Source organism: Eulemur rufifrons, chromosome 7 (assembly GCF_041146395.1).
Source record: "Eulemur rufifrons isolate Redbay chromosome 7, OSU_ERuf_1, whole genome shotgun sequence".
In the NCBI taxonomy this organism is placed as follows: Eukaryota; Metazoa; Chordata; class Mammalia; order Primates; family Lemuridae; genus Eulemur; species Eulemur rufifrons.
In genome coordinates, this window is record NC_090989.1 from 84,330,942 (window position 1) to 84,343,724 (window position 12,783).

At 35.1% G+C, this 12,783-nt stretch overlaps 1 non-coding gene across 1 annotated transcript; it reads left to right on the forward strand.

Annotated features, from left to right (window-relative positions):
• Nucleotides 1–353: 353 nt before the first annotated feature.
• On the forward strand, nt 354–456 carry LOC138388891 (U6 spliceosomal RNA). Its single transcript, XR_011234356.1, has one exon. It is a non-coding gene; the product is annotated as a U6 spliceosomal RNA (small nuclear RNA).
• Nucleotides 457–12,783: the final 12,327 nt, after the last annotated feature.

A 12,783-nucleotide genomic window follows, 5' to 3' on the forward strand; every position in this document is an offset into this window, starting at 1 on the left:
TATCTTCAAAGTAAAATCTCGACTCCTGTATTTCTACAGGACATCTTTAGCTGAGAGTATTATGATTTACATATCATGCAACCAGATTCTATATTCTGGTTCTTTGGACAGGCAGCTTTCATAATTTTTTATGTCCTCATGTAGTCCATACACCACCCTCTCCCCCACAGACACACACATATACAGAAACAAAATTTTGGGAACAATACATTCCCTTATTATTACAATTTTTACTTATTTTCTTTTATTCTATCTCTTTAAAAATACTTATCCAATTAAATTGATTTGTTCTCCCACCAATGTGCAGCTGGAAAAATAGCCTTATTGGTGATTTCAAAAATCATTTGGGATGCTTGCTTTGGCATCACAAGTACTCAAATTAAAATGATAATACAGAGATTAGCATGGCCCCTGCACAAGAATGACACATAAATTTGTGGTGTCCTGTATGAAAATAAAAAAAATCACTTGGGGAAGTGTCCATCTTCAGATGAATGGATAAAGCAAATGTGATCTATACATACAATGGAATATTATTCAGACTTAAAAAGAAAGGAAATTTTGACACATGCCATAACATGTATGAACCTTGAAGAAAATGCTAAGCGAAATAAGGAAGCCAACAAAGGACAAATTCTGTATGATTCCATTTATTTGAAGTGATCAAATTCATAGAGACAGAAGATAGAATGGTAACTCCCAGGAGCTAGGGAGAGAGGGAAAAATATTGTTCAATGTAATAGAATTTCAGTTTTCACCACATGGAAAGTATTCTAGAGATGGATGGTGGTGATAGTTACATAACAATGTGAATTTACTTAACACCACTGACTGTACACTTAAAAAAGGTTAAGACGGTAAATTTTATGTTATGTTTGTCTTACCACAATTACAAAAAACTTTTAAAAAATCAATTAAGGAGGCCGGGCGCGGTGGCTCACGCCTGTAATCCTAGCACTCTGGGAGGCCGAGGCGGGTGGATCGCTCAAGGTCAGGAGTTCGAGACCAGCCTGAGCGAGACCCCGTCTCTACTAAAAATAGAAAGACATTATATGGACAACTAAAAATCTACACAGAAAAAATTAGCCGGGCATAGTGGCGCATGCCTGTAGTCCCAACTACTCGGGAGGCTGAGGCAGTAGGATCGCTGAAGCCGAGGAGTCTGAGGTTGCTGTGAGCTAGGCTGACGCCACGGCACTCACTCTAGCCAGGGCAACAAAGTGAGACTCTGTCTCAACAAAAAAAAAAAAAAAAAAAAAAATCAATTAAGGAAACTCAAATTCCAGTAATATACTTCAGATTTATTGAACCAGGGGTAGGGACCCTGAATATGGGATTTTTAAAGAGTTCTTCAAATAAATCTGATGCAAAGTGTTTTAGGAACCACTGCTTTAGAATACAACTATGACTTTCTCTCCCAACGCCCAAATTCCTTTGCCAGTTCTCTGAGAGGAACCAAAAGTGTGAGGCAAGATCCCACAGAAGCTTAATTTTATCCTTGATCAGGATTTAAAAAAAAAAAAAAGATTAAGAATTTTTTAAGTGGGAAACTAGTCTTAAAATACATGTTTATGATATGGACACTGACTACAGAAATAGAAACTTTTCTAAGAAATACAATAAAACACACAACTTCTAATGGTGGTTCTCATACTTCTATGTAGTCATATTCAGGCTCTTCTCTCAAGCAAAAAAAAAGAAAAAAAAAAAGCTACCTTCTTTTGCCTTTACATATATTGCTTCATCTAACATCACAATGCCCCAAGGAGGATTTACATTTTTATTTTATTGATCAGAAAACTGAAGCTCAGAGAAGTCAATACCTTGCTTAATGTCACATAGATCATACATGGTGAAAACTACATCTACCTGAATCCAAAACCTTTAGTCCTTCAACACTACCTTGCCTCTCTGCATGATTTCATTCCATTCTTACACAGCACAGTGAAGTAGACCTTATTATTGTCATTTTAAAAATAAGAGAAGAACCTCAGGGAGATGACTTTTTGAAGGTCACAGTAAGCCTTCCATGTTTTGATTTGATTTTTATCCATAAAGTAGAACTATTTTACCTCTGAGAAATATATTGAAGAAACCAATAAAATTGAATGTCGTAAAAATAATGCAAGAAGAAATAAAATCTTGATTAATAGAAAGTGCCAGGCAGCTGTGGTTAATTGAAGGTTAACTAGAAGCTTCTTTTTGTTTTAACCTTTAAAGTTGAAAATTCTTTCAAAATAGATTGAGCCACATTCTGGTTTATGTAAGTTCAGTGTGGTGAACACAATTAAATCTTTTTTCTGAGTGCTTTTTTTAACTTCTGTATATCTCTGTTGATATAGATTATAACAGGAGATTAATTCAAATTTTTATGGAAGACAGGAAAAAACTTAAATGTAGCTGTTTTGACCAAGGCTCTAATAGGAGCTTATATAGTCTCTTTCTTTAAAACAAAACAACATGCTTGAAGCTCTGACTCGGGTGGGGCAAAGGCACTATATGTAACCTAAACATTAGTACTCCCCATAATATGCTGAAATAAAAAATAAACAAAAAAATAAAAATTCAAAAAAGAAAAAAAAAACAATTCCAGATCTGCTTTTTTGAGACTGATTCAAGAAGGTTAGACAGTAGAAGATAATTATGTAACAGATCAATATTTTATGCCTTTCCTCCTCCAAATGGGATTCTAGGCTGGAGAATTATTATTTTTCTGCTTGTATAGAATATTCCCTGTATTAAGGAAAAGATGTATTTATAGCTTTTATGGATTGTTCAGAGGCAATAAAGTCCCTAAATCTTTTCATTTATTAGGGAAAAATATGAAAGATTCAGGTTTCTCATAGGAGTCAGTGAAATTCCCACTCTGAACACCTGACCTCCATCTCCCTTTGTGCAGACCAACACCCGCTAACCTGTCTTTACCACCTGTTACCTGCACTATTTTCATTGACAGACACTTGCTGAAACAGAGAGATGAATAATATGAAATGGGAATGAATTAAAGCATAATCAAAGGAAGACATACCAGAGATGTCTACTACAAGTGCTTTGGTTATTTTTATCAGCCAGTCAACACCACAGACTTTGTAGATTAGCAAAATAATATTAGAAATAGATTTCTATTGTTCAAATTGGTGATTAGTGATTTTTCAAATAAAGTCTTAAAATACTTTAGAGGCATTTACTCTGTTACAAGACTGTAGTTTAAGAAACTAACCAGCCTTTCGCAGTTTACCTAAAACAATGGCACCCTAGATTTGATTTTTACAGAGACCTCTGTCTAGACACTAGATTGGAGGATTGTCAGTAACCCAAGTTTGACTAAAAAGTCAGCTGGATCCTGCACTTGGCAAATGCATTTCCTGTGTTTGCCTTGAGTGAATCCTCTATCCTAGGTACAGTCTTAACACCCTAAAAAATGTAAAGCCAAGAATTGGTAGAGCTTATAGGACTTGTGTACACTTGCTAATAAATATCTATATTTGCAGGAGAATTTTATTTTCCATTACTTAGAAAAATGGTATAAGAGCAGATATCTACTACTGGCTATGATTTCTACCCAAGGGAGCTTATATTTGTTCATCCAAATTGTTTGGGTCAGTTTACAACAGTATATATCAAAGTAAAGTGTGCGTAAGCATTTCTAAGGATATTCAGGCAGTGGATAGACTAGAGTATCAATAAAATCCCTTCTACTCTACAGACACAGAGCTCATATGAGATTGCATCAGAGCATTCTTAGGAAAGAAATCACTTATCTGGAACATTTCGATAATTAGAAATGACTTGCCAAGAAGGATTTGCTTGCACCCATATTCTTGGATCGATGATTCCTTTATAGAAGTCAATTTGCTATAACAAAGGCAGAACTTACATGAGAACACAGAAGTGGTGATGTTGAACAGAGTAAATGCCTCTAAACTATTTAAGACTTTATCTGAAAAATCACTAATCACCAATTTCAACAGGCTTAGCATTTCACATGGGCCACACTTTGTTCAGGCTCCCTGCTGCCCTCTCAAGATTTCTTCTTTCAGACAGAGCTCAACATTTATCTGAGTCTCTAATTATAAGATTAAAAAATTATGCATGAGATGCCAAATGATCTAGCAAAAAGATGCACAATCAGGAACTGAATTCAACCTGGGTTGGCAGATACAGGATTTTCATTCCTAACATATTGTCTGGGAAACCAAGTGCCCTCCACGTCTACTTGCAAAGAATTAACAAATTCATGTAAAATTTAACATATGTTCCAGGAGAAAATCTAGCTCCATGTTTGTGAGTGATAGTTATGTTATTAAGAGGGCTGAATGTTACTTATATTTATCATCACATTTGTGGAGCTGGACATCAGATATCTTATCCTCCAAAGCTGTTTTGTGGTTAGAGATATAGTCTACCAAACCTCTCTTTTCTCTAACATCTGTGAAGGTGATAACAGAGATAGAGTTGCCTAATCTAATGCAGATTCATTTTCCAAATTCTTCTACTTTATATAAATGAATCTGTGTCAGCACTTATATTTCCAGTTTTTTTCCATCTGATCCTTTTTTGCACTTGCCCTATTTGTCATTTGATTGATACTCTGGCTATCTACCATATTGTCCAACATAGAAAGAAAATATTATACCTTTAAATGTTTAATGAAATAGATTTAAGTAATTATAAACTCAGTATCTTTCCAAGCTCATAGCTTGGGCTATGTAAGGCACAAAGGCTGCCTTTACATTTGCCACTCACCACCTGAGAACTTTTGCTTCTGGAAAGGCCTTAAAAAAGAAGGGAAGCACAGCTTGAGGGGAGGAGTCTGGAGGGGCTAGAGAAATAGTAAGTACGTGGTTTCAAGTTTTTATGCACCTCCCAGAGTACTGGCATTCACTTCAAGTTTACTTGTCTTTAAAGATGTTGAAAGATGTGAAATATCACTCCGTCCCTAACCTCCAGAAAAATCATATAATCTACAAAATGGTAACTTGTCTTAAGCCCATGAGAGAGCTGGGGTCACAAGTTAGCTTAGTCCACTGGGGCTGTAATAACAGAATACCACTCATTGGATGCAACAAACATTTAGTTCTCACAGTTCTGGAGGCTGAGAAGTCCAAGAGCAAGGTGCTGGCATGTATAGCGTCAGGTGAAAATATTCTTTCTGGTTTGTGGATGGTTCTTTTGTGGTCTCCTCACATGCTGGAGAGTGGGGAGAACAAGATGTCTTGTCTCTTTATATAAAGGCACTAATCCCACTAATGAGGACTCTACCCTCATGACCTAATCACTTTGCAAAGGCCCCATTTCCTACAACCATCATGTTTGAGGTTAGGATTTAAACATATGAAATTTGGGTGAACACAAGCATTCAATCCATAATACAAAGCAATCAAGTAAACTGAATTTCAAAGAAGGACAAACTCATCCACAGAAAGCCCAGATACACAAACCTATTCACTTCTGGCAGAGCATGGGACACACAACATACAAGTAGATAAAAATAAATCAGCTAAAGCTTAATAAACTTAAATATGAAGTCTGGTCAAGCATACCAGTTTAGAAGAGCTGGTAGGACCAGACACAAAGGAAGTTGCACTCACATTTTCCATTCTGCAGGCCTTCATCAGTTGCTTATAAGAAAGACTGGAAGAAGGGCCAGTGACAAGGTAGATCCCCACTTAGTGGCACAGGCACATAGGAGGTGATTAGCATTTACTAGTGACCAGGCCAAAGCTGTGCTTACTTCTCTGAACTGTTCTCTCCTACAAAAATTAGCCTTAATCTGGTAGGGAGAGGCAATGAACTCCCTCACCCTCAAAGCATGGGTAAAGATGGATTGCTTCTGGTATAGAAGCAGAGTAAAATCTGTCTGCCTCTGGGAAAAGGGTTTAAAAGCTTTTCATCCTAAGGACACAGCAAAAGATTCATTTTGGCTGAACTAGCAAAAGTCCTTCTACTGGGGTACCATAGACTGAATGTTTATATTTCCCCAGAAAATTCATGTGTTGAAACCTAATCCCCAATGTGATGGTATATGAAAGTGGAGCCTTGGGGGTTATTAGGTCATGAGGGTGGGGCACTCATAAATGGGATTTGTGCCCTTATAAAGAGACTCTGGTGAGATCTTTCAACCCTTTAGCCATGTGAGGACACAGAAGATGGCCATCTATGAGCCAGGAAGGGGGCTCTCACCAGACACTGATCTGATGGCACCTTGATATTGGCCTTCCCAGTCTCTAGAACTGTGAAAAATAAATTTCTGTTATTTTTAAGTCACCCAGTCTATGGTATTTTGTTAAAGCAGCCAAAACAAGTTAATATAAAAAAAGATCAGTAAGGTTATAAATGACCTGAACAACACTATCTACCAATTTGATCTAATTGATAGAACATTAAATGACAAAGTGTCAAATAGATCAAAGACAAAGCCACAAGGAAAATTAGAAAATATTTTGAATTGAATAAAATGAAATCCTAACTTATGAAAATGTGTTAAATGCAGCTAAAGCAATGCTTAGAAGAAAATTTATATTATTAAATGCCAGCATTAGAAAATAACAGAGATTTTGAGGACACCTTATTCAAAAGATGGTGCTGGGAAAATTGGATAGAATAATGAAATTGGATCCCTGTCTTTCACCATATACAAAAATTAACTCAAGATGGATTAATAATTAAATATAAGACCTGAAACCATAAAAATTCTAGAATTAAAACCTAAGAAAAACCATTCTCAACATTAGCCTTGGGTAGCAAAGAATTTATGACTAAAATCCCAAAAGCAAATAATACAAAAACATAAATAAATAAATAAATGGGACTTAAACTAAAAATCTTCTGCACAGCAAAAGATATAATCAGAGTAAATAGACAACCTACAGAATGGGAGAAAATTTTTACAAACTGTGCATCCAACAAAGGGCTAATATCCAGAATCTACAAGGAACTAAAACAAATCAGCAAGAAAAAAAAAAAAAAAAAAAAAAACCATTAAAAAGGGGGCAAAAGACATCAACAGACATTCTCAAAAGAAGATGTACAAATGGCCAAAAAACATATGAAAAATTTTCAACATCACTAATCATCAGTGAAATGCAAATTAAAACCACAATGAGATATCACCTTACCCCTGTCAGAATGGCCATTATTAAAAAGTCAAAAACAATAGATGTTGACATGGATGCAGTGAGAAGAGAATATGTATATAACGTTCGTGGGAATGTAAATTAGTACAACCTCTATGGAAAACAGTATGGAGATTCCTCAAAGAACTAAAAGTAGGTCTAGCATTTGATCCAGCAACCCCACTATTAAGAAAAAGAAGTTATATAAATAGACATCTGTATGTTTATTGCAGCACAATTCACAGTTTCAAAGATATGGAATCAACATATGTGCTCATCCATTGACGAGTGAATAAAGAAAATGTGGTGAGATATGTGTGTGTGCGCGCGCATGTTCATACACGTGTCCGCGCGCACACATACACACACCCCCCCCACACGAAATATTACTCAGCCATAAAAAAGAATGAAGTAATGTCTTTTGCAGCAACTTGGTTGGAATTGGAGGCCATTATCCTAAGTAAAGGACCTCAGAAATATTAATAGAAAAACAAATACCACGTGTTCTCACTTATGAGTGGGAGCTAAGCTGAGGGTATGCATGGTCATACAGAGTGGTATAATGGACACTGGAGCCTCAGAAGTGGGAAGGGTGATGGGGATAAGAGATGAAAAACTACCTGCTGGGTATAGTGTACATTCGAGTGATGGTTACATTAAAAGCCCAGATTTCACCACTGTACAATTCATTCATGTAACAAAAAAACACTTGTATTCCCTAATTGAAATAAAGTTTTTAAAAAGGAAAATGACAGAGATTTCAAATCAATCTTGGAAAACTAGAAAAAGAGGGGCAAATTAAACCAAATACAAACAGAAGGAAGGAAATAATAAGAGCAGAAATAGAATTGAAAACATAAAAATCAATGAAATTGATAAAACCTAAGCTGATTTTCTGAAAAGATCAATAAAATTTAAATATATTTAGCCATACTTATCAACAACGTGAGAAAAAGAATGAGAGAAGAAAAAACAAATTAATATCAGGAGCAAACGGGGGACATCACTGCATATTCTCAGGAAACTAAAAGATTAGTAATATATTATGAACAATCCTCTGCCAGTAAATTTGACCACCAAGATAAACTGGCAAATGCCTTGAAAGACACAAATTACCAACACTTTCTAAAAAAAGAAATTGATAAATCTGAATAGTTCTATATGTATAAAACACATTGAATTCAGAGTTAAATCCTTCCAACAAATAAACCACCAGTCCAACAAGGCTTCAGTGGTAAATTCTATCAAACATTTCGGAAGCAATATTCCAAAGTCTACAAACATTTTCAGAATATAAACTAAGAGAAAATATTTTCATACTCATTTTATGAAGCCAATATTAGTCTGATGTAAAAACTTGACAGCATCAAACTCTTAAATTCTTCAATGTTTACCATTATTAAAGAAACTTAAAAATAAATCTAACCATAAACCAATATGATGAAATTTTTTACAGGCAAATAGATTAGAACAAACCAAAGCAAATGAACTTTTAGAAATTACAGTGCCTGTTCTCATAGAACTTATTCTTAATGGAGGAGAAATACTATTAAAAACTTAATATTCAATAGGCCATGTAGTGATAAATGCTAGGGAAAAATAAATTTGGATGACATTATAAAGAATGCTGAAGGAACAGATGATATTTAGATATGGTTTTAGGGAAAGCTTTTCTGAGAAGGTGATTTTGAGGACAGATCCTAAGGAGGTGAGACTATAGAGATCTGCGTAAATCACCCAGAGTGTTGTAGAGATAGGTAAAGAAGTGAAAAATATGAAAGAAAAATTAAGACACATGGAGAACAGAATGAAAGGTTTAAAATGTATCTAATAGAAATTACAAAGGGAAAGAATCAAGACAAGGATGAAGATAATATTCAACTAGATTTTTGCTGAAAATATTTCAGAATTGATGAAAGAACTTGTACCCATATTTGAAAATAATATAATACAAACTCTAGGACATATCATATAAGCATATAATACATAAAAATAAAGTCCTTATTAAACAGCTTTTGATGAAATTGCAGGACACTAAAGACAAAATTTATAACAGTAAATGGCATATGTGGTATTGGAGAGAGGATGTAATGTACTCTTTCAAGAAACTTGGCCCCAAAATAGAGGAGAAAGATAGGTGGACTAGAATGGGAACAGGAATCAATTGCCCTTTTTGGCTTTAGCTGAGGAAAAATTTGAATATGTTCAACACAGTTGGGGAAAATATTGATAAGGAGAAATGACTAAAGATGGAAGAATCTGATGGGGCTAATTTTAGTGGGAAGAGATGAGATTCAGACCCACAGTGGAGGAATTCGTCTAGCATTGGTGGGCAGACACCTCTTCCATCACAACAGAAGGAAAGTATGGGTGTCCATATCAAAAGGCAAAAACTTAAGGGAGATGGGTACCCTTTATATTATCTGACACTCATCCGAACCAGAAACACAATGGTTCTTGTTATTTGGAGAACACTTTTGTAATTTAAAAAATATGTATTTCTCGAAAAAAATAAATGGTCTTATGTATTTTGTGGGTCATTATTATAATGTAAAAAATTATATATTTCATCTTTAAGTTAAAGTCCACTCACCCAATCAAATCTGATGAAAGTATGTTAATAAAAATCTCCAAAGACTCTACTATGTTAAGTATATTTTTAGTCCCTTTCTTCAGATAACCTGATTTCTTTTTCAGATTTTCCAAATGAAGAATGACATATCATTGTTATGACACAATGAGGTAATACTTCAGTGTGTGAGTGGGTGTTAGGCAGAAGAATACTGCTAACAAATAAAAAAAAAAAATGTAGGTTGGAGTCCCACATACCATTTTTTTTTAAAAAGTCATGTCTGTTGCTCTCAATCACTTATTACTAAAAATGAAATATCACAGGATATAAAGTGTCAGAGAGGCAGTCAAGAGACTTCCTTCAGATTTTTCATTGCATAAAATTAATTGGTTCAATTGAAGTCAGAGGATTGTCTAGGGGTTTCTGATAAATGCTCTTTAAAAATCATGTAGCAGTAGGTTTTGAAGTGAGACAGAGATTTATCTATTAGTACAAGCTGTTCCATTGGAGGCATTTATAATTTGGTCAAACTAATTCTAGAAATAAATGTTCCCATCAGAAGTTGCATGCAATTGCCAATAAAATAAATGTGAGATAGAACTAGTGTGCAGAGGAGAATATTGCCTTTGGTGGAAATACATTTTTTAGGTGATATCAGAAACTCTGAGTAAATCTGTTTTTTCTTTTACGGCACAGAGTAAATAAAAGGCTCTCACCCTGGTCACAGAGGCCCCATTGAGAGGAACAGCTTCTTTAATGCCATAGTGTTCTCCTTCTTGTGGTAGAGTTTGATAGATGCATGGTGTCTAGCTTCCACTGTTATACCAATGACAGATTGTGAAAATTCCAAAGCATATCACAGGGGCAAGAAATAGTTGGGAGAGTCTTATTTCTATCCTCTTATCAATAGTTTACAGTATACTAAAGTATCTAAAATTTAAACAGTACTTTGGAGTTTAACTATCACGGCTGAGGCCTGAGTTACTTGGCTTCAGTGGTGATGCAATGGAGACGTGCCCTGGTGCTGGGACCACCCATCCTGAGTTTGCACTTCAGCATTAAAGCTTTTGAGTCAAGTTGGCCAAGTGGCCTTGTTGAGATACACAATGGGCCTGTGCTGATACACAATGGGCATGATGAAAACTGCTGCCTAGAAGAGCTGTTGAGTGAATTACCCAAAAAATGTACACTAGAGCAATCTGAAAATTGCAAAGATGTATATCACTTTCAGAAATTTTTATTATTGAGTAAGAGTAGGCAATGGTTAAAGCTGCTCTAGATAATAGGGTTAGGATGAGTATGAGAAAATCCTTTTTGGTACTGCTTTGGGAAATTTTTCATCAGTAAGCACAGTTATTTATTTAACAGGTTTAGTTCTGTGTTCTTCTTCAGAGTGCTTGACCAAATAATATGAATCTTTTTAAAGAGCACATTACCTATTTTCGTGACTTGCTAGGACTTAATGAACCACAATGATCAAAGATGACTGATCATTATGATGTTCATGCTATTGTAGATGAGGTCTAAAAAAAGTTTATTCACTGGGACAAAAAGTATTGCATGGCTAGCTTACCTGAACCTCAACCCCTGATTGGGAATGGAGTAGGAAGTACAACCAGTCAGGCTCAGTAACTGAAACCGATAGCCAGGAAATTATAAGGGCACTGTTGTATTTATTTTCCTAATAAAAATTAGGTACCTGCCATAGAATATTGATAATTTTAAATACATTTTAAAATTATTTCCAAAACTTTTTTCTATTTTAATAAAGTTACTTTCTTTCATATGTGGCCATTATACAAAATGATTGTCAATAGATGTTGCTGGGATATACTAAGAAAAAATAAAATCCCACAGTTTTCTAGTGCCTATATATGTAAAAACACAGAGATATAGCCTCATGCTTTTCCCCTGTGGAGAGATTATGTTGGCATGTGAACATGTTCCCAGGCAAAGATTTTGTTGCAATAAAATAGTTAACTGACTTAAGAGAATGTATTTCAATCTCCCTCTGAGGAAAAACTAGTACTGGTACATCAAATAAGCATTTGTCATTACCGAAAAGCACTAGCAAAAACCCAATGTAATTGTCAGAATTTGGAGTATGCCTTGGGTAGTACAGTTGAGCGTTCAGAAAAACAATGAGTTTAATTCTGAATGTTCTGTGTTCAAAGAACCAGTTCAATGTAATAAGCTTTTATGGTGCAGTGACTACATGTCTGCACTATTCTAGGTACTGGGACCTCACTGATAAACAAGACAATTCCTGCCTCCAAAGAACTGACAGAAACCCTGAGCAGAAGTTTGTAATATCCTGTGATGTGGACACTGCAGAGCATGGAGTGATGGAGACACAGATGACAGATTTTGTCCTCAGCCTGGTTCTGAGGAAAGTGTAACTCAAACTGATAGCAACTGTATTGCCAATTAACTGATGAGTAGATCTTAGCCATATCTGGGGAACACTGAAGAAGGAAAAGTATTTAGACAGAGAGCACAGCATAAACAAAGGCAATTAGCATTGCAGGAACCCAAAATATGTGATGGAAGAGGCTAGGAAAAATAAGCAGAAGTATTTATGAAGGGAGTTTTTTTTTCTGTTAAGGAGCAAGGAGCTTGGACTTTATTCTTCAGATATAGTTTCCAAACTATATCACTAACTTGACCTGAAAAGGTTCTTTTTCTTAATACAGATTCCTGCCTCATTCCTTACCATTTAAGCGGTTATTAATTTAGTAGGTCCCGTCTCCAGGTCTGCTTCAAAGCTCTCATTTTAGCATTACCACTGTTTCATTCCAAGGCTGGTGTCTTTATCTCGTAACATTTCTTTCTTAGTTTTTATCTTCTGTTTTATTGATGTACATCCTGAAATAACTTTCTCAGAAAGAATAAATGACATGTAAAATATATGAATTTTTACAAATCTAAAAATCTCTTTTGCTCTCATTCTTGATCAATTATCCAGTTAAGTCTAAAAGATTGTGTTTAAAAATGTTTTCCACATGTGAGTTTTTAATTTATCAACATTCAATGCGACTACTAGTAAATACAATACCATTTGTTTCTTTGGTCTTTTTCATTTATAGAAGAACTAAG